General features: G+C 42.1%; 1 protein-coding gene across 2 annotated transcripts in view; it reads right to left on the reverse strand.

Annotated features, from left to right (window-relative positions):
• Positions 1–22,789, reverse strand: part of CLSTN2 (calsyntenin 2) — a 744,137-nt gene that overhangs the window by 93,204 nt on the left and 628,144 nt on the right. The gene's annotated exons all lie outside the window — the stretch shown is intronic.

Consider the following 22,789-nt stretch of genomic DNA (forward strand, 5'->3'; position numbering starts at 1 on the left):
TAGGCTGAGCAATAGAAGGAAGCAAAGACTCAAGTCTTTCATGTCTTTAGCCTTCACGGAGTCACTGCTTAGCAAAGTCAGAACCTCTGCTATGGAAACAGGAGTTGAGAAGCCCCAGAGGAGCCAGTGATGCCCAGGGAAGGTGCCAGTCAGATTGACAGGGATGCAGAAAGCCTGGAGTCAGAAAGCTACAGAGGGTACAATGCACTGTATTACCAGGTTTAATCCTCCCAGTCCTATGGGGTGTTATTTTATCCCTATTTTTAGAAATTGGGAAATGGAGATACAGTGAACTTACTTTCTCAAGTTTACATATGGCAGAGCACAGATTCCAGCCCAGAAAATCAGGTTCAGAAATCTGTGCACTTCACCACTAAACCAGGCTACCATCCACTGCCAGGTACCCCAGAGGGCAAGACTTATTGTTTCTGTTAAGCCAAGAATTCTAGAATTCTCCATAACAGATTCAAACTGGCTAAGCCAAGACTTTGATCTCTAGGATGAATAAGACCAAGTATAAACAAGGACAAAGATAAAACAATATAATTTATTATCATCCAACATGAATCAGGTGCTTTATATGCACACAGATAATGCTCATTAACCCATGTTTAAGATGAGGACATGGGGACTTGGAGGGATTAAGTAACATTCCTAAGTTCCCACTGCTAGAGGGTGGCCATGGTACGATGTGAACTTGAGATTTCCTGTTCAAAAATTACACTCTCACTCCAATATGATTTCTTCTGCCTTCATGAGGCTGTATACTTTCTCCAAGTCTAGTGTACACACATCTGTCCTTCTTCTATCATGGGTGTTTGAATGGTAAAGTGTCATCTGTCACCTGGGAAGGCGGTTGAGGCCCCAGGATAACCCTGGGAAGCTTGCACGGATTCATAGGTGCCCTGTCGGTGCACATGTAATGTACCCTAATTGTGCTTGGTACTCCCATTAAAACAAAAAGCTGTGTTACTTTGTTATTTTACTTGGTAACAATGACTTTTTCACTTTTATCGTTTGTGCTTTTCTGTTGCCAACCCCTTCAAGTCCTAGTCGGCCCACTCCCACAGACACACAAGCTGGACCTGTCAAGGAACCTGTCTCAGCTTTCCCTGGTAATGTCATTGGTTCAAAAGTGTAGGTTTGGGTTCAACTCTCAGCCCTTCTAGTCACTGACCAGTTGATCGAGGGCAAATTGTTCTATATCTTGTCTAAGCCTCAGTAACCTCCCATCTGAGTAATGGTGCAATAATGTCTGGCAGGAATTAATGAGACAGAGGAGAAGTGGTGTGAAGTTCAGGGCAGGGTCCCTGTCTATAAGCAGATCATCTGCCCACATCACCATAGTGAGACCATAGTCAAATTCGTTATGGCCAAGACAGAGTCACCATCACCCCATGTGCTCACAATGGACCAGTATGTGGTTGGTATTCACAGTTATTAGGTCCTGTCCTTGCTGTTCACGACAAGCCTCACCTGCCCCTCAGAGCTGGCTAGGTGCCCCTCCCCGTCCACCTCTCCCTCTCTCCCAGCTCTGATTGTGGTAATCCAACTACCTTCTCTCCCACTCAGTTCTAACCTCCTTCAGGGCCAGGCTAGAGCTTCCTTCATTGCCAGAACACACGGCAGAGTCTCCAGTGCACAGCAGCCCTACCCCAACACATGCTGCATTCTAATTTACCTTTAAAACTTTTTAAAAAAGTTTGGGGGCCTAGCTGTGTAGCATGTGAGATCTTAGTTTCCCAAGCAGGATCGAATCTGTACCCCCTGCATTGAAAGTGCAGAGTCTTAACCACTGGACCACTAGGGAAGCCCTTAAATACATTTTTACTATAACTTGAAATAAGATGCCAAGAGCCACATAGATCAAGTGTAGAACCTACTGAACTATTTATATTATTGAGCAAACATCCTTCCAGCCACTGTTTAGGCTGAGAAAGAACTTTATCTGTTACAATCTCCCAGAAGCTCACCCTTCTGGTGATCCCTTCTGACAGGTGGATTCCTCCTCCCAAGAGTATGGTGTCCTGACTTTTAAAGTCTTTACTCACACAGTATCATCATTCACGTGGGGCTTCCTAGATGGTGCTAGTGGTAAAGAACCTGCCTGCCAATGCAAGAGATCTAAGAAACTCGGGTTGGATCCCTGGATTGGGGAGATCCCTTGGAGCAGGGCATAGCAACCCACTCCAGTATTCTTGTCTGGAGAATTCCATGAACAGAAAAGCCTGGTGGGCTACAGCCTATGGGATTGCAAAGAGTTGGACACAACTGAGCAAATTAGCATGCATGGTGACACACGCTTTGTCATTCAAATTTGTATCCCTAGATACTATGGTTTAGTTTTTTCCATTAAAAAACTAATTTGTTATGCTTTTAAGTTTTTTTAATCTAAAGATTCCTCCTTCATTGCTTTTTTCCTCAGAATTTATCTACTGAAGAACATAGGACATTTGACAAAGGAGGCAAAAATATACAATGGAGAAAAGACAATCTCTGAAACAAGTGGTGCTGGGAAAACTGATCAATCACCTGTAAAAGAATAAAACTATAACACTTTCTAACACCATACACAAAAATAAACTCAAAATGGATTAAAGATCTAAATGTAAGACAAGAAACTATAAAACTCTTAGAGGAAAACATAGGCAAAACACTCTCTGACATAAATCATAGCAAGATCATCTATGACCCACCTCTTAGAGTAATGGAAATAAAAATAAGAATAAACAAATGGGACCTAATTAAACTTAAAAGCCTTTGCACAATGAAGGAAACTATAAGCAAGGTGAAAAGGCAGCCTTCAGTATGGAAGAAAATAATAGCAAATGAAACAACTGACAAAGGATTAATCTCCAAAATATACAAGCAGCTCATGCAGCTCAATACCAGAAAAATAAATGACCCAATCAAAAAGTGGGCCAAAGAACTAAACAGACATTTCTCCAAAGAAGACATACAGATGGCTAACAAACACACAAGAAGATACTCATCATTCATTATCAGAGAAATGCAAATCAAAACCACTACCTCACGCTGGTCAGAATGGCTGCCATCACAAATTCTACAAACAATAAATGCTGGAGAGAGTGTGGAGAAAAGGGAATCCTCTTACACTGTTGGTGGGAGTGCAAACTAGTACAGCCACTGTGAAGAACACTGTGTAGATTCCTTTAAAAACTTGAATAAAACTGCCATATGACCCAGCAATGTATGCTGGGCATACACACCAAGGAAATCAGAATTGAAACAGACACATGTACCCCATATTCACTGCAGCACTGTTTACAATAGCTAGGATGTGGAAGCAGCCTAGGTGGCCATCAGCAGATGAATGGGTAAGGAAGTTGTGGTACACATACACAATGGAATATTACTCAGCTATAAAAAAGAATGCATTTGAGTCAGTTCCAATGAGATGGATGAAACCAGAGCCTATTAGAGTGAAGTAAGTCAGAAAGAGAAACACCAATACAGTATATTAATGCATATATATGGAATTTAGAAAGACAGTAACAATGACCCTATATGCAAGAGAGCAAAAGAGACACAGGTGTAAAGAACAGACTTTTGGACTATGTGGGAGAAGGCGAGGGTGGGACACCTTGAGAGAATAGCATCGAAACATGTATATTACCATATGTAAAACAGAAGACCAGTGCAAGTTCAATGCATGAAGCAGGGCACTCAAAACTGGTGCTCTGGGACAACCCAGAGGGATGGGGTGGGGGAGGGAGGAGGGTAGGGGTTCAGGAAGGGGGGACACATTCACCCATGGCTGATTTATGCCGATATATGGCAAAAACCACCACAATATTGTAAAGTAAGGAGCCCCCAATTAAAATAAATAAATAAAAATTTAAAAAGTCACCCCCCCAAAAAACAAAAGAACACAGGACATTGACCTTTTGAGTTTCCCAGTCTCGATTTCATTAACTGCACACTCACATTCAGCTCTGTCCCAGTATTTCCTGAAAATAGGCAACCGGATCCAGATTTGTATTGTTCATTTTCTGCCCCAAACCTGGAATTAGCTATTTCTTCAAGAAAAGCTAGTTTCTTTCGACACAAATGATATGCTAAAACCATAATCTGGATAATGAGAGCAGAGGCCTATCAAAGTTGTTTTCACCAGATCAGTGCCTGGCATGGAGAAGCTGCTAAAATAGCATGTGCTAAATGCTTGTGTATTTAGAAGTAGGAGAGTGCTTATTCTACATCATCATCATTTATCATCCATTTATCTCTCTCTCTCTCTCTCTCTCTCTCTCTCTCTCTCTCTCTCTATCTCCCTCTCTTCCCAGGTTACTCAATGGTAAAAGACCTGCCTGCCTGTGCAGAAGATGTGGGTTTGATCCCTGGATTGGGAAGACCTTCCAGAGAAGGAAATGAAACCCACTCCAATATTCTTGCTTGGGAAATCCTATGGACAGAGGAGCCTGGTGGGCTACAGTCCTTGGGATCAAAAAAGAATCAGACATAGCTTAAGATGCTTGCATCTCTATACCACACTTACGTGGATCTGAATGTTCTGCTGCCACTCCTTCATTGACCTTCCTTTATAGTCATTATATCATTTAGTCTTCACAAACAACCTTGAGGTGTTTACAACTAACCTCATTTCACAGATGAGGAAACCAAGGCTCAGAGTGGTGAAGTGCCTCATCCAGATCACACAGCTAATAAGAGCAGAGCCCAACCACAAACTCAAGTCTGACAGATTCCAAAGCCTGCCTGCTTTCCACTGCTCCTTCATGAGCATTTACCCCTGAAATATTTTGTATGTTCATTTGGAAATTTAATCTCAATTGAAATTCGTTATAAATGAGTGATTGAATAATCCTAACTTCATGGGGCCAAGTATAGACAGTCAAGCTTTGCACTCAGCCCATGAAAGAATCTTTCCTTCCTTATTTTATTTTTAGTTCCCAATGTGACATATTTTGGCTGGGTATGGCAGAGGGATATTTTTAGTATTCTGGAATAAACCTGAAGGTATATTTTTCACTCTTGGCTTGTGAGGCTCATTTTATTCATATGTTTGCAGATACAAAAATAAGTGAATAATATCTTTAAGTCATTCATGTCTCAATTCTCATGTACACACCAATTATGGGCTCACTTTTTACTTGAGTTCAAATAATAGTTATAAGAGTTTCTCTTTGCTTTGTGCCCACATAGCCAAAGCCTCATTGTCCTCTTATATTTGTGATGGTAATGAAACCTTTAGAGAAGGTTGTTTAATGGAAGGGTATGTGACCCTTTTACTAGAAGCAGACCACATTACAAAGCTGATACAAAGCTCTGTTTCCTGGGAAACCTAAATAGAATGATAAGGGGTGCTTGGGTCTAACATTTCATGTAATGTCATGAAGGCAGATTTTGTATTGGGATAGGAAAGAGTTCTCTTCCCCATGAGCACATGGGAAGTTACCACCTACACACTAAAGAGAAGAAGACAATGAATCCACAGGGTCAAGCACCGGGGTGGCTCCAGCACTGTCCTGTTTTCTTCTTGGACAGTGAAATCAGGACAGTGTTTTCAGGAAGAATAATTTATCCCCTCTGATAAAGATGAGGGAGGGTCATAACATGTTTGTACCTTTATTTAGCCTAGAAGATTATAAGGAAATTGACTGCAGAGCCTCCATGGAACTGTTCATAGAGGCTATTTTGGCTTTTGAAGACAAAATGGCCACAAGGTCTGGAGGTGAGAGATGAGAATTTAAGGAAATGCCAAGTAAATATGGGAGACTCCTGATGTAAATGAGGGATTATTTCTGAGACCTTTGTGAATACCTTAATTCATAAATACTGTTTATAATTTCCCCCTTTAACCTCTAAATTATGGCTAAAATCATCGCTTTTGTAGCCCTCTTCACTTATTCTTTATTTAAACACAGAGTGATACCTATGTTTTAAAAGGGAAAGAAGAATACTTACTCCATCTCAGGTACGCTGATTATCAGATGACACACACAGTCCTCAAGGCCTCTATGGTACACAGTTTTTGTTTTTCTTTTAATTAATTAATTAATTTTAATTGGAGGCTAATTATTTTACAATACTGTGGTAGTTTTTGCCATACACTGCCATGAATCAGCCATGGGTGTAAACGGAACCTAAGGTTCGTTTTAATCAGGTATGGTAAGATACACCTATTAGAGAAGTTCTTATACTCACAGATCCCTAGAAACAGGAGACGTGGCACACCATGAAGGGCTACACAGGTAAGTGCTAGAGTTGCTCAGGAGACAGAGGGGGTGAGAGGAGAAAGAAGCTGAATAATTCCAAAGGGCTCTAGGCTACAAGTGTGGTCCCTAGTTGTCCAGCACTTGATTCTGGAATGCTTTAGGGCAGGTGTATAGTGTCCTGGTCTGCAGAAGTCCAATCAAAGGAGGTAGGTGGGGTAGGAACTCGGCACACCTTTCATAACAGAGAAGTGCTGGCAGACAAGTCATTTACTATCTCCAGAAATAAACTAGCTCTGAGAGGGACACTTCCTTCATGGGTTCACAAAGCCCCCAAATGTCAATGCATCAAAACATAGGGGAAAAAACCCCATGACTGATACATGAAAGGGACAAGGTTGACACAACTGCTTGCAGCCATAAGAGCAGCAAATTCCACTTTTCTTTCTATTCCTACACTTCCAGGTCATTTTCTAAATCCCTTAAACTTATACCTGTTGCTTCTCTTGCTTACTTTCTGAAACCCAAACATCAGAATTTTCTCGCTAGGCCCTCTAAAACATGACATCTCTGTTTCATGTCAAACAGACAACCATACATTCTTAAATATTGTGTCTAATTCCAATTAAAGATTGGGAGGTAAAAATCAGGCCCTCCTTCATCATTCATGCCAACCCTTGAGCACTCTTTTTAAGCCTTATTTAAAAATCCCAGGCTCAATTTTTTCACTCCTTTTGTGACCCATGCACATCAATTGTTCTTTCCCATTGTCACCACCATCACCCAATTTTGTCTGTTTCAAGAAATCTACAACATCCTGAGCTTGTTTTTTTTTTTTTTTTCTGAGCATCCCTTTAATTTCATGGTCTCTACTCTAAAGTAGGCCTTCTTTCACATGCATCGTTAGCTTATCATAGTATACTTAGAGCTAACATTAAAGTACTTTACATAAAATGTAAGAAGCGTGCACCAGTATAACTCCATTTCCCACACTCATCATTTGGTCTACTGCATTTATGCATTTTAAATCTATGTACATTTTATGCCCAGAGCACGCTTGTAACTGTTGCAGTAAAAGTCATCATTTAAAGAAATTAGGCGAGAAGTAAAGATAGTCTTTTATGTTCACTCACATACTACCATTTCCAGTTCTCTTCTTTCTTTCCTATAGATTTGTTTTTCCATCTGATACCACTGCCTTTCTATCTTGAAGAATTTGTCAGCCCATCGTCTTCTGGTTTCCATCATTCCTAGTGAAATGTCAGCTGTAATTCATATTATTGTTCTCCCACATGAGAAAACAATTTTTTTTTTTTTTCTCTTTCTCAGTGCTTTCAAAATTTTCTCTTTTGGGTTTTCTATTTTGGGTTTTCAACTTGTTTAGGATAATGTGTTTAGGTGTGGTCTTCTTTGTATTTATTCAGTTTGGAGCATGCTTATTTTATTTAAATTTAAAAATGATGTTTTGTACCAAGTTTGGAAAACTTTTCAACCATTATGTTTTCAGTTAATTCTTTTATGCTCTATTCACTTATTTTTGTCCTTTGGTCCTTTTGAGACTTTGTTCTCTCCTCCTTTTTTCTTCTCTTGCCCTTCCCCCTCACTGACTCTAGATTTTAAAAAATCTATCTCCTCTCTCCTTCTCTCTTCATATTGTACCACTGCTTTTGATCTCTCTTCCAGTTTACTGACTCTTCTATCTCCAATCTGCCACTAAATCCTTCCTTTCATTTTAGATATCGTATTTTCCACTTTAGATTTTACATGTATGCATAGTTCCCATTCCATTGCTGATATTCCCTATCTATTCATTCATTGTGACAATACTTACTTTAAAACAATTTAAAATAGCTCCTTTAAACTTGCTTTCTGAAAATTCCAATATCTGTGTCATCTCAGGAACTGTTTCTTCTGAATGATTTTACTCTGAACATTCAGTCAGTCAGTTCAGTCACCCAGTCAGGTCTGACTCTTTGCGACTTCATGGAGTGGGGCACACCAGGCTTCCCTGTCCATCACCACTCTCAGACTCATGTCCATCGAGTCAGTGATGCCATCCAACCATCTCATCCTCTGTCGTCCCCTTCTTCTTCCTCTTTCAATCTTTCCCAGCATCAGGGTCTTTTTCAACTCTGAACCTTAGGTCACATTTTTTCCTGTTTCCTCACATGTCTAATAACTTTTATCTCATATTTGGGACTGTGAATTTTACATAGTAGAAACTCTGGATTCTGGTTATCTTTCTCTGAGACTGTTGACTTTTATTAAATTATTTAAAGATCACTTTATACCTGTAGACTTTGATTTTATAGTACATAAGGGTATTAGTGTTTAGGTTTACACTTAATCTTGAACAAGTCCCATAATGCTGACATATGAACTTTACTTCTAATATATGTTTATTCTGTTATTTTATTGGAAAACTCAAGTGTTTATTTAGCCCTTATAACTCAGAGGAATTCTAAAATTTGTCTCATTTGAAATAGACAGTAACTAAAATCTCTGATCAGTATTTTCATCTTTTGTGCTATCTCTTTTCACTGGGTTTCCAAAATCTCCTCTGTGTGTCCATAGTCCAGGGGTAAGTCAAGGATCTGAAGTAAGTTTGCTTTCAGAGTTTGAGATCTCTTCCTATATATTCCTCCTTTCTGGTGTTATGTATGCTGTATGTATGCTTAGTCACTCTGTCATGTCTGACTCTGTGACTCTATGGATTAGAACCCCCCAGGCTCCTCTGTTGGGATTCTCCAAGCAAGAATACTGGAGTGGGTAGCCATGCTCTTCTCCAGGGAATCTTCCAGACCCAGGGATTGAACCTGAGTCTCCTGCACAGCAGGTGGATTCTTACCATTTGAGTCACCAAAGCCTTTCTGGTGTTAACTCCCTAAATTTCCAGGAATTCTGGAATTGATGAACTTCATCTTATGACACCTCAAGCTCAAGGAACTGTGGTTTTACTTTCTTAGTTCCTTCCTTCCTTCTTTTCATTATTCTTCACTTTTTAAAATTCTTACTTTTAATAATTTTATTAAATAGCTTCATAGATAAAAGCTATCTTATACATCATTCAATTCACTCATTGTAATTGTGCAATTCAATAATTTTAAATAAATTTATAAAGTTGTGCAACAACCATCACAATCTAGTTTTAGAACATTTCTGTCACCTAAAAATGACTGTGCTCATTTGTAGTTTACTCCTCCTCTGACTTTGAGTCCCAAGCAACCATTGAGCTATAACATTTTCCATCTTAAAACTGTGTTTTGTGGACATTTCATGTAAATGAAGTCATGGACTATCTAGTCTTTGTTGTCTAGTTTTCATCACTTAGCAAAATGTTTTTGAAATTAATCTATGTTGTCTAAGTCAATATGTTGTTCCTTTTTATTGCTGCAAAGCATTCCATGTATGGATATACAATAGGCTATTTATTCATTCACCTGTTAAAGGACATCTTGGTTTTGTTTTGTTTTGCTTTTGGAAGATTTTTTTCAATGTTCCTCAGATAATACTTATATAGCCCAACTGGTACTTGTAGGTCTATGGACCAGAGTTTGGGAATCATGGTGTAGAAAATCAAATTATGACATTCAGATAAGAACTCATCTTTTTAAATTTAAGAAGCATATTTTGGACACATATTTGTGTTAGATGCTGTGTTAAAGGTTAAAAAGGTGAATAAGACATGATATCCCAGCACAGTGGGAGAAATGAACCAACAAAGACATATAATGAAGTGTGAAAAATGGTGTGATAAAATTCGGGAGCCCTCATAGAGTTAAGGCTAATTCTTTATGGGAAGAGAATTACAAAGTCTTATAAAGGATGTGATCCTTGAGTCTTGAAAAGATGGTCAGTAAGATAGTGGAAATAACTTGCTTTGCCACGACAAAGTCTGTTTTATTTTTAAAAGCTATGCAGATAGGTGTAAACACAGTATTGTCCAAACTGTCTTTACCTTGGAATTTTATGGAAACAAATTATTCCTGTGAGTGTTTGCTGAGATCAATGAATGGAGAAATATGGTGAAAACTTGGCAGATACCCCATTATGCCAAACTATATAAATAGTTCTCAACAGGATAAACACATAATGGAAAATAACCCATGTTCTTTTGTAGAATAGTAGACTTGGTCCAATACCTTAGGCAAATTGCTTAATCTATCAGAGCCTCATTTTCAGCATCTGAAAAACTGAATTAAGAAATAGTTTCAAAAGTAACTGAGCAGATTAGACTTAATGTATGCAAATCAATGTATTTAGGGATTGGCACATAACAGCCTCTCAAAAAATGCCAGTTTTCCTTCTTTCCCTCACACATTGGCTGTTTGCCATTCTTGCACATAAGGGCTACAAGCAGTTAATGCAATCACAAGGCTTATTTGTCTTTTGATTCCTATTTCTGTTGTCTCAAGAACAGTACCTTCTTCCTAGTAACCAAGGGGTGTAATAGCTGTTTCATAATGAGGCCTTGCTTCCTTCTAAATATGAACTAATTTCCAAGGTGATGGAGGAGGTTCATTATTTAAAAGCATAATTAAAGGGCACTTCCTTTAGCTAAACTAATGAGCAGAAAGTGCAGCAATATTTGCATGTTTAGACATTAAGGATGGAAACAGTTGACTCATAGGAGAATGGGAGGAAGCAGGGAAGGTAGGGCAAATTAATCTCACTGCCTAGGACCTCCAGGGTTATTGCATTGCAGGACGTCCCTGGAGGAGTGATCTTCCCTGAGAAGTCAGCTTCACTGGCTTTTCTTGTTTTATCGGATGAACAGCCTTCTTACCCATGTACCTCAGGAGAAAGCTGATCTTTACTGCAAAAGGTGCTAAAACATGATTCCTGATAAGCTGATCTTGGAAATCTGTTTCTCGCTGGACATCCATGCCCTGTTCTAAACACTTAGGTATCAGCAAGATATTGATTCATTCTTCTCATGCTGTGTATTCACTAAGGTTGTAAATCCTCCCAAGTCAATAACAGTGCATTTTACCCTCTTGGCACAAGTGTGTTAAGGTCATATTCAAGGTTCTTCTATTTATTAGAGGAGGGCATGGAGATCCACTACAGTATTCTTGCCTGGAGAACTCCATGGACAGAGAAGCCTGGCGGGCTGCAGCCCATGGGGTTGCAAAGAGTTGGACATGACTGAAGTGGCTGAGCATATTTATTAGATAAGAGATGTGGAAAGCACCCTATTATGTCTCCTATTCTTCATCCTTAACCTGGGTGTTTTGCCTAAATTGCAAGAGTTTTGTTAGAATAAAAAAGAAAGTATCTGAAGCAAAGTAAGAATAGAAATAATGTTCAATCCAATTCTCTTTCTCACTATACAGCAATTTTGGGGTCATCAGTGCCTCTGCCTTGTGTTTCCTAAATGAGGGTGTTAGCATTAGAATGTGCCATTTTATATTAGGTTTCAATTATGCCAATTTCTTGTTTTCTATACTGTGGACGTGACACAGAGAGATGATTGGGTTTAATGGCAAGGAGGAGTCTTCCTCCCCTCCCCCTGGTACCTAATCCCCAAAGCAGTCTAGAAATATAGGAGCAAGTCAAAGTCAGTGTGGTGACTGAGTCAAAGCTGCTTCCACTGGGACCACCCCAAGGTCTGAGCATCTTATTACTGAAACGGTGATTTGATTTACTAAGCATTTGTAATTATGTTGACATTGTTTTTGTCTTTTTAACAGTAAAATGAGACTGATTTTAAATATGTATTACAGGATGTCTACTGAACAGAAAATGCATTTGTTGCCTCTGGGCAGAGGTACAGGCTAAGACACAAATAATGATTTCACAGGAGCAAAAGGAATTACTGAGCAGATGCTCATCTGGGGAAAAGAGGCCAGAGAGGAGCCACATCTGCCAGCAGAGGGAGAAGGTATAGGATAATTAGCATCTTTGATTTGTTTAAATGTACCAATGGTATAGCCTTCTACTTCAAGATGGAATAAAAGAGTGGGAGAAGCCAGGTGAGATCACAGCAGAGAAGAGAATTATAACTGAGCAGGACCCTATGACTGTAACAAACTTCCCCCTCCCCACCTCCCACAAGTCTTTTGTTTGCCTCTTATCTGAAGAAAAACTTTTGCCTCTTAGGTGTTCCCTGAGTTCCAAAGAATAAAATTAATCAGAGACATGAGAAAATGCAGAAAGGAAGGAAAACAGTCAAGCAAGACAAAATAATAGTTTAGCTATTAAACAAAGTCAAGGACCTTTAGATCCTCCTCAAGAGCCATCGATAGTATTGTGAGAAATATCCTTTGAGATGTTTTGCAGGTAGTGAAACCTCCACCAGGAGGAAGAAGTTAATTGTATGTTGCCCATAAGCACATGGACTCCAGACAAGTTGACACTAGGAGCCCAGTGATACTGACTCCCAATTACCTCACCACCAACTAATCAGAAAATGTCCAAAAGCTGATCAAGTACCTCATAACCCCTTTCCATCACCTTGACTTTGAAAATGTTTCTTTGAAAGCCATCGGGGAATCCAGGTCTCTTAGGCACAAGCTGCCTGGACTCCTTGCTTGGCACCCTGCAGTGAATGCTGCACTTTCTTTCACCACAACCCAGTGTCAGTAAATCGGCTTCACAGCATGCAGACAAATGGACCCAAGTTTGGTTTGGTAACAGAATTACATTCCTGAAGCTCTTAATTCACCAAGAGTCTGGATTCTCCTTTAGCACAGGCTCTTCAGAAGAAAATTAAAGAAAATCCTTTGAGCAATAATGGAAATCCAAGAAAGCCTTGAAAAACCCCCTCTTTAAGCCATGACTCAGGATGTACTGATGAGCAAGGCTAAGGGGACCCTCAGCAGGTTTGTGGAGACTATGTCCCCAGTACAACAGATGGAATTACCTATTCATCATCAGATCATACTGCAGGTTAGGCTTGCGATCATTTCCACTCACAGTCCTGACAGCCTTCATCTCCACCTTGCTAACCTTCCTTTCCTTCCTTTGGCTCACTTCATTTTGGTCTCTTGGTAATTTTCTCCTTTTAGTCATGGTTCTGCCTCTGAAACTCTGCAGAAGTCCCTTTCTTTCCAATAATAATAGCAGTGGCTGTTTGCTAACGGCCCACTGTAGATCAAAACTCTACCTGTGCGTGCTAGCTGGCCAGTTCAGAGCAGAGAGTGCATTTGGGAGCTGATTCCAGGGAGGAAGAAAGAGGAAGCTTACAGAGAATAAGACGGGGGCACAGACAAGATCATGGCTGTGGCTGGTGGGGCAGAGGGTTGGCTATCACTGGGACTCCTGAGAAGAGTGAAAGAGGCCACTAAGAAATGCTCCCCATCTTCACGCCTGGCTGCTCCCATGCCCTCTGAGGGGTGCTCCCAGGGCAGTAAGGCTGCTGCTTCTGGACTGTGGTCCCTTGGAGCCAGCAGGCTTCTCTCCCCCGGGAGCAAGCCCTGTGGCACCAAGCTGAGAGCACAGCGGGGTGAGGTGTGAACTCCGGTAGAGACGTTCCAGTGAAGGAGGTTTCTGTTCTTCAGGGGAATAACAGGTATTATCTAGAGGATCTCATTCATGTATCAACTCTGTCATTCTTAAGGTTCCAAGTGAGGCTCTGTCAAGAAAAGGAGAATTTTCTAAGTTTGTGTTAGCATTTTTCAGAACCAAGCATAAAGGACTCATGCTTCTTCCTTAAAGGCAGAGAGGTACCTTTCCCACTGATCATGGCTGGTGAGGTGACCGGCACCTTAGGCTAGAGGAAAAATATGGCTTAGGGCAAAAGGAAAGGTTCAATCTGCCCCTTGGGGATCTTAGTTCAGAGGCTTGTGAGGAAGCAGGTTTGGTGAACAGCAGGCAGTGAATGGGGGATGTTAAAGGCAGTGGCTCTTTATCCCTCCCTCCTAGGGCCATGCCTCCAAGGGGAGGGTTTCTATAGAGACCCTGGACAGAGGCCCCACACTGGGGTACAGAAGAGTCTCTGAACCTGCCTGGAAAGCTGGGCCCAGGGTCACCTCTGTAAAGTGTGGGAAGATGGGAGGTGATCTCCCAAAGGCCCATGAACAATGTATGTGTTTCCTATTACTGCTATAAAAAAATAACCTCAGCTTTTCTGTTAAAACAACACAGATTTATTATATTACAGCTTTGGAGGTAAAAAAAAAAATCTGAAATTAGTCTCTCTGGGTTTCAATCAAGGTGTCTTCTGGAGACTATAAGAGACAATCTATTTTTTTTTTTTTAACCACCAGCTCATAGAAGTGGGTGCATTCCTTGGCTCATGTCACTCTGCCCTCTTTTTCCTGTCACATCCTCTCTGACTCTAACCCTTCTGCCTCCCTCTTGTAAGAATCCTTGTGGTTACATTGGATCCACTTGACTAACCCAAGATAATCTCCCTAGCTCAGGATCTTTAATTATGTCTATAAAGACCTTTAGCCATGAAAGGTAAAATATTCAGATTTCAGGGATTAGGAGGTGGACAGCTTTGGAGCCAATATTTTGTCTATCACAGGTAGGCACTCTTTCTTCACCAAGAATAAAAGATTTCTCCTCTCCTAGGAGCTTTGGATTTCTAAGCAAGTAGAATGGACTTAATGGGCAAAGGTGTTGGTCTGAAAAATGTGAGTATTTGACTCAAATCCTGGCTCTGTCATTTTTTTCCAGAGAAACTTGGGCCTGTGATGTGTTCTCTCCTTTATGTGGGAGGAAAGAAGACCACTTGAGTCTAAGAGACCCTGCCCCACTCACAGCTGCCCCTTCTTCCTGGGTGTGGTGAGGGGGCCACTGGGGATACAACATGCACCATAGGTGGTTCATTGAGCCCAGGTGAGGTGTTGTGTGATGGAGGTAACCAGTGCAGCAGAGATGGGCAGGATGAAAGGCTGCCAGGAAAGGAGCTTCGAGGGGAAGAGAACATGGCTCAGGAAATGGGTTGAAAGGATGGATTTCCAGGATGTTGGTACCATCTCTAAAGAAAACAGAATGATTGGGATAACCATGTCAGCAGTCATTTTCCAGAGAGCAGGAGATGTGGTCACTGCACAGTCCTGACCAAGAGGACCGAGGGCATCTGAGGACCGTTCTCTGCCAACACCAAAAAATCACAGATACCCCCTCTCCCCAAATGTCTCTAGAAGTTCTTAGAGATGAGAAGAGGCAGGGAGAGGGACACTGAAAACAAGTAAGGACTTATAAAGGGAACTTATGTATTACAGAAAAATAAAGAAGTAAGAATCACTGTGTTTGTGACTCTCCCCATCTCCTTATCCATTCTGAACAACCCTGCAAGTTGGCATCTTAAGGGAAGTCAATTGGGATTCTGCCTAAAGGAGAGACAAAAGAGGTTCTGGACATTCTTCCTCTCCATCTGATTAGGACACATGTTCCTAAAGGGAAGCAGGTCTCACCAAAGGCCAGTGTGCTGGGCCAGGGGGGTGGGGGGTGGGGGTGGGCGGGGGGTGTTGAGTGGGGTATGTCACTGCATTAGAGGAAGCATGGCCAATGCACCCAAGAATCAGTCTTTAATTGTGGAATTTAGAGCACTGACAATGCCCAATTATTTTGCTCATTAAGACAACTGGTCTGGACTGGATTGACCATTTTCCAATTAACTCCTTGGCACTTGGCTATAATAATGATTGAACTAACTCATTTGACTTCCAGTGTGGCTGAAAGAGCAGATGCGAGTAAACTCATTCCACATCATTCAAACACACTTTCCTCACCAAGAATTAAAGATTTCTCCTCTCCCAGGAGCTTTGAATTTCTAAGCAAGTAGAATGGACTCAATGGGCAAAGACAGTGGTCTGACAAATGTGAGTATTTGATTCAAATCCTGGCTCTGTCATTCTTTTCCAGAGGAACTTGGGCCTGTAACTTATTCTTTCCTTTATGTGGGAGGAAAGAAGACTACCTGGACCTAAGGGACTCTGCCCCACTCACATGTGCTCCTTCTTCCTGGGTGTGGTGAGGGGGCCACTGGGGACACAACATGCCCCCACCACCACCACTTGACACTGGGAATCCAGCATTCTTCATGGAGGGTGGGGCATGGGACTAGGACAGGAGGTGCTCAGAAAGGACAAATGGGTCTTATTGACAAAGATCAAACTTCTCCAACAGTCATGGTGTGGTTTTTCCTGTGTCCAAATGACAGTGAGTTTTTTGATGACTGATCTTTTGTTTGTTTTTATCAGTGACCAGATTATAAAGTATACCATGGAACATCTGGTTTGATGATACATTTTTAAATGAGAAAATACTCAGTTTGGAAGGTTTTCTATGGCAACCTGACTCCCCATTTGTGAATGACTGAAGTGCAGCATCAGGCTTGGATTCTTGTGTGGCCTGGATCTGTGTGGTAGGTGAGTCTGAATGAGGACCCACAGTCACCCAGCCAGGCATCTGCACTCACTTTGACTGCTTCTCCTGTCCACGACTATTAGAGTTTGGGACTCTTGCAGGAGAATAATCCTCAGGTCTCTAAAATTGAGCATAATCTAGGCAGGGCGGTGGGCTCCTAAGGCAGGATCCTTTGTGTCTTTCTTCTCTCCCTAGGTTCTTGTTGCAATTTCTGGCACAGAGAAGGTGAGGGCAAACAGAATGGATTTCACTTCCTTGTGATTTTTCAGAGATGCATTTTTTTCCCTTGTCTGAGCCTGGGGTGCCTGTCCTCTTATTGGTCCAGTAAGGCTGTCACTCAAGCTGTGTCTTCCAATAAGTGAATGTGCTTTCTCCCTCCAAGCACCAGTAAGTCAAAAGGGAAGATCATTAGAATTTGTGATGCTGAGTCAACCATATCCAAATAACACAAAAACTGGGAGGGCTGTAAATTAATAAACCTTTCCCATGTGAACTGGCAACTGGCCTTCTCCTCTGCTCTTGTCTGGGTTTGCACATGACTAAGTGCAGGCTTGAGGGATTTGCATTAGCAGATCATTAAGTAAAAATCCCATTAAAATGACAGTCTCTTCATCATGGATTCATTTTCAAGAGGTACACTCGATAGTTGGGGCACTTCTTGGGGTTGCCTGGTAATGAATTTACCTGGCAGCCTATATACCCTGGCAAAGGCCTTCTGAGGTGCAGGGGGAAGGGATGGGCTTTTTGGAAGCATGTAGCTCCTCTGTGACAACTACCACACTCCCTGGGCACACACTTGAAGAGCTATGTAGAAGCCAGCCCACCTATCATGCCCTTGTTTCCATGCCCACGAGCAGCATCTGTCACGTGCTTAGTCTCCTGCCTGCAGAGAAAGGAAGTGAATGACCTGGCCTGAGTTACATTTGCTTGAATGTGATATTTTATGAATGTCATACTAGCATTCCTCGCACTTGTATCCCCCAAATTATGTTATTCTTTTGAATAACAAAATGCTTTGATTGTGGCCCATTCTTTGGGGATAAATTACTGACTCAATAACATGCTATAAAAAGCTTCTTGATGTTTAATTCTCACCTGCTCCTCCAAACTGGGTCCTAACACCTGTTGAAACTGTACTCAAATTCCTATGTCCATGTCTTTTGAAGTCAATCTATTTTGTTTTAGTCTCCCAGGTCACCTCTCAGTCTTAAAAGAATGCCTAAGGTGGGCCAGAAATTTGAATGCACATAATACATTGCTATCGTTGTTCAGTTGCTAAGTCCTGTCCAGCTCTTTTGCTACCCCATGGACTGTAGCCCACCAGGCTCCTCTGTTCATGAGATTTGCCAGGCAAGAATACTGGAGTATTCTCCAGGGGATCTTCCTGACCCAGGGACTGAACCCATCTCCTGCACTGGCAGGTGAATTCTTTACTACTGAGCCACCAGGGAAGCCCACGCAATACATTAGACTGGCTTCGAGGGGTTAATGACTAGGAAATGCGAAACAAAGACTAGTTGTTGAACTAACAAACTGGTAACAATTTAGACAATAAGGAATCCACAAAGCAGTGTCACCAAACTCCCAGGTACCTGAAAAATACAGATAAAGGTCTGACACATATTCCTAAGTTGTTTTACAGGTTACAGACGCCCATCAGATGAAAGTTGCTGACTAAAAGCAGAGAGACTCCAGACAGGTTGAAACCAGATTGGTAATGCTTAAAACTTCACCTTAATGCCAATCAATTAGAACTATGCATGAGCTGATCACGTACCCTGAGGCCTGCTCCCTCACACCACCTTTAAAATACTCTTCCCTGAAAGCCATGGGGAGTTCACAGTTTTTTGAGCATGAGCTGTCCATTCTTGTTGCTAGGAGCCTTAGAATAAATGCTGTACTTTCTTTCACCATAACCTGTGTCAGTTGGACGAATGGACCCAAGTCCAGGTTCAATAACACTGTCAACGTCTTCCCCTTCCACCTTGTCCTTGTGCCCTGACACACAGAAAGCTTACAGTCCCCTGAAGACAACCCTCCTTCTCATTCCCTCCTGGCTTGGCTACCTGGCTCTACCTCCTCTGAACCCTTCCATCCCTTCCAGAAGCTTTCCCAGGCCCTTATACCCAGGGACATGTCAGGATCCTTCAGACTCATCTCCACAGACTCCCCCTACCTGGTTCCCTGACTTCTTCACATATCATATAGGATTGTACACTGTCTGTTTATGTGTTTGTCTGCGCCGTTGTCATGGATACTTCCAGAGAGCAGAGGCTTTATTTTAGCTGATCTCTGGTACCTAACAAAGAGTTTGGCACAAAGTTTATGCTCAGAATAAATGAGGTCTCACCAGGCAGTAGGACATTTATTATGCTTTTAGAACCCCTGAGGTGGGCCAGCAATTTGAATATACACAGCACATTAGACTGGCTTGAGCCTTTTCCACTCAAGGCCAGAAAGTTTTATAACAGTTACAGAACCACTGGGGGTAAAATCGGTGAGATCTTTGAAATAGTAAATTTATCAAGATCAAAGCTGAACCTTTGAGATCCAGAGAGTAAAAAAGGGCAAAATTTTAGAATTTTAAAATGTTCCATAAAAATGGATCAAAAGATCAATTAATCACCAGGAGGTTTTAAAAGATCTTGATTTTTCTTCTCTACTTCCCTCTCTTCCTCCCTCATTTTGTCTCTCCTTTCTTTTGATCTCAACATCTATTCATTTTTATGCAAACATTTACTGGACACCAACTGTGTGCTCAGGGCTACAATCTGCACTGAGAATTTGGAGAGAGTAGGACACAGACCTGCCCTCCAGGATCTCAGCACAAAGTGGGAAGAAAGGCAGGATAAATAAATGGGTAACTAAGGTAGAGTAAGTATTGGGATGGATTCTGCATGGAGTCTGGAGAGCATTGGGAAGAGGCAAGCTATATAAGAGGTGACCCAGAATGGTTTCCTGAGGAAGGTACTTTATCAGATATACACAGTCTGGCATCAAATGATTTACATCCAAGAAACTTCTGATATGTTTCTGTCTACAGAAAGAAGCTAGAGAGCTAAATAGTAGACAGAAGAATCTGGGCTAGTCTGTATATACCACTGGATTGCTGGTATGAGTATGGTGGAGGTTCCCTATTCCCACCTACCGTAGCTCCTCTCAGGGTGTGGGCAACTGTTCAAGTGAGCTGGGGCTTCTGATCATCAACAGGCAGGCTTTACATTTTTTAATGTTAATTTCTTTAGTAGAAGAATGCTCTAGCTAAATTGTTGTTTGTTGTTTTTGTTTAGTCACTAAGTTGTGTCCGACTCTTTTGCAACCCCATGGACTGGAGCCCACCAGGCTCCTCTGTCCATTGGATTTTCCAAGCAAGAATACTGGAGTAGGTTGCCATTTCCTTCTCCAGAGGATATTCCCAACCCAGGGATTGAAATCACGTTTCCTGCATTGGCAGGTGGATTCTTTACCACTGAGCCACCAGGGAAGCTCCATAAGCTGAACTGCATCCCTGTAAATTCATATGTTAAAGCTCTAACCCCAAACATGGCTGTATTGGGAGAAAGGGTATAACTTTCATTAGGAGTAATGAAGGTTAAATGAGGTCATAAGGGTGGGACTCTAGTCCAACAGGGTTCCTACCTGATAAGGAGAAGGATAGTTACCCAAGCTCTCTCCACCATGTGAGAGCACAGTGAGAAGGCTGCTAGCTACAGCTAGGAAGAGGGTCCTCATGGGGGAATGGAACTGGCTAGCACCTTGATCTTGGACTTTCCAGCCTCAAGAACTGTTGAGAAATAAATCTCTGTTGTTCAGGCCAGCCAGGCTATGGTATTTGGTTATGGCAACCCAAGCTGACTAAGAAAAGGAAGACAGAGCTTGAGCAAAGTGAAGATTTGACAGTTTCATAGGGTTTTATCAGGATAAACATTTTGCATAATTCCAATCTCTAGATAAAAATTATTTGAAATTAAAAAATGTAAACATTTTGCATTTTAATGAGCATGCTCACCAAAGAGCACTAGAGCATACGGAAAAAGCAGGTCCTAGCCATGTTTATTGTGTGACTTTGGCCAAGTTGCTGGATCATGGCCTCCTGCCCCATATTATCCACCCAGCAGGACTTGGGGAGAGAGGAGAATGAGCTATGCACACAGAGTACCTGGCACAGAGCAGGCACACATGAATGGTAGTAAATGAGACCAGGAAAGTTTGGAAGATATTCAGTGGCTCTCAGCTCCTCCTTAAAGTCATCAGTTTGGGAACAGATTTCAGAATTCTTAGATTCACTATAAGGCTCCCCTGTGGCTCAGATGATAAGGAATCCACCTGCAATGCAGGAGACCTGGGTTTGATCCCTGGGTTGGGAAGATCCCCTGGAGAAGGGAATACTCGCTCCAGTATTCTCGCCAGAATTCCTTCCGCAGCTAGTTTAAATTCCAAAGCCTATGACTTTCATTTGCCTATAACAGTGCTTTTCAATTCCATCTTAGGAAATACTGAAGGGCATCTATAATGATCTCAGCCAGCTAGAAATGTTTTTATTAAAACCCCTCACAATATGGAATTTATTCTAATAAACCTCAATTCATATTATGTATTTATAAAAACATCCCATAAAAATCATATGGCATTTTAGAAGGTAGCCAAGAGGTTGCTGGGAAATCAGATAAGCAATGTCAAGATAGTGTAATTTCTGTAAGACCCAGAATTCCTAATTCAGAAGAACATATATTAATCCAAATGCCATATTCCCAAAACCCAGAGTCCAGCAGGATGGGATTTATTGAGAGTGGATTAGGCAGTTGCCCCAGTGCTCCCTCAAACATCTTTCCCATCAGCCTGGCATCCTTGACCTTGTCACACTGCCTGATGTCCCACCATTGAGGCATTCCCTGAGATTAATGAATCTCTCTCCTAAAGAGCATATGTTAGTGCATATAGAGGAAGAGTGGTAGCAGTCATTCTCATCTCGGTGGAAATGAGTTCCTTCTGGCATGCTTTCCAGTGACACGCTCTGAGATCAGCCCCACTGGGTGCCTGGGGCTTCAGCAGTAAAGGGAGTGGGGAGTGGTAGACACAGGTAATAAGGAAAGAGAAGGGAAAGGATTATGAAACATTCTGTCCCAAGCACATTGAGGCAGGTGGCATCCACCTGGAGGGAGAAAAGAAGGTTGAGGGCCCCAGAAGCTCTCAGAATATGGGTTGGGCAGAAAGAAAGCAAACAAGAGATGCAGTAGAATGAGCATCATTTCATCTGCTTCATTAAGCAGCACCCATGCTACGACCCTCTTCTCTGCTGGCCACCACGCTCCCACTTGACAATATAAAACAATTGAACAAAAATTTACAACCCCCCGCCCCCAATCTAAGCAGAGGGCAACTCTAGGTTTGCTGCACTGACACTTCTTCAGCAACACAGCCACCCAGAGAAATGCCACCTCCACAATCTCATCACTGCACAGCCCTCAGAAACAGACACTTCAAAGCATTCCATTCCAACCAAACACTTCATTCGTCATTGACAAGTACGACACGGCGGCCCTTGTGATCACAAGTCAGGAGTCAGAGATTTTCCTGCTTCAGAAGAGAACATGAACTGCTCACAGGGCACTGTGTCACTGATGACTTCAAAGTCCTCAGGTCCCTGCTCTCAACCTGTGTCACTAAAGGCAAGGCTGCACCGTCACCCAAAGGAGAGCATCAAAGAGGAGACACAGAGCATTTATGACAAAAAGATGTGCTAACAAAGATCAGAAACCGGGCCTGGAGATCAAGAGGATCAGCTTCCTAGGAGCTCCACAGGGAGCAAGCGGACAAGATGCACACTGGCAAGTCCACTGATGGGTGAAGGTCCCAGCTGGGAAGGGTGGTCCTCCCCAATTCCTACTGGTCTTTAAGGCAGCAGTTTCCATCCTGACTTCAAGATGTTGTGTGTCTCCCAGAGTTGCTGCTGCTGCTACTGCTGCTAAGTCGCTTCAGTCGTGTCCGACTCTGTGCGACCCCATAGACGGCAACCCACCAGGCTCCCCCGTCCCTGGGATTCTTCAGGCAAGAACACTGGAGTGGGTTGCCATTTCCTTCTCCAATGCATGAAAGTGAAAAGTGAAAGTGAGGTCACTCAGTTGTGTCCAACTCCTAGCGACCCCATGGACTGCAGCCTACCAGGCTCCTTCCTCCATGGGATTTTCCAGGCAAGAGGACTGGAGTGGGTTGCCATTGCCTTCTCCACTCCCAGAGTTGATTTTCCTCCAAATCAGCAAGTGACCAGAAGCGTG

Source organism: Odocoileus virginianus, chromosome 4, assembly GCF_023699985.2.
Source record: "Odocoileus virginianus isolate 20LAN1187 ecotype Illinois chromosome 4, Ovbor_1.2, whole genome shotgun sequence".
Taxonomy (NCBI): domain Eukaryota; kingdom Metazoa; phylum Chordata; class Mammalia; order Artiodactyla; family Cervidae; genus Odocoileus; species Odocoileus virginianus.